Source organism: Sinocyclocheilus anshuiensis, unplaced genomic scaffold (genome assembly GCF_001515605.1).
Source record: "Sinocyclocheilus anshuiensis isolate Anshui unplaced genomic scaffold, SAMN03320099.WGS_v1.1 scaffold4145, whole genome shotgun sequence".
Taxonomy (NCBI): Eukaryota; Metazoa; Chordata; class Actinopteri; order Cypriniformes; family Cyprinidae; genus Sinocyclocheilus; species Sinocyclocheilus anshuiensis.
In genome coordinates, this window is record NW_015557260.1 from 52,488 (window position 1) to 53,136 (window position 649).

The following is a 649-nucleotide window of genomic DNA, read 5'->3' on the forward strand; positions in this document are numbered from 1 at the left end:
GACACTTCTAATGCAGCTTCTGTGTTTCCTCTGCATTGCAAAGTTAAATTTTGTTGATACTTATTTAATTTGCCTGGTAACAACCCAAATGCAAGAACTTGACTCAAAAGATGGTGCACACTTTTAGAAAAAATGGCTTAAAGGTAAAAACGGCCATAAAACTTCTTAGAAATTATTAATTTATATTACTGCTATGAACTGACCACACAGAATATTAAGAATATCAAAAATTCAGGAGTCAGCTGTCCACGGTAGTCCTTAAAATACCAGCACAATAACACTCAGTGAAATATCGTCTAATTATCGTTATCGATAAAATCAGTGATCAAATCAGCTCCGCTCATGAACGATTCTTTATCAGATAAAATTTAAAAAATGCCATCGAAACTTTTCTGAAGCCAGTCCTTTCCCTTCAGAGATACATTCATATAAAACACCCGCGACGACAAAGTAATTTCGCAACAAAACACAGTGTCACACATGAGCGGAAGCCGGCTTGAGTGAGCAAAGAAATTATTTTTCACACAAAGAAAGAAGGCGTAACTTTTATTCTCGCTGTAGTATTGTTGTTGCCGCCGCAATGTTGTGAAGACGCTGTGTGTTTAGTTGTGAAAGTGAAACTACTTTGTTTGGTCTTCCAAAAGAGTAC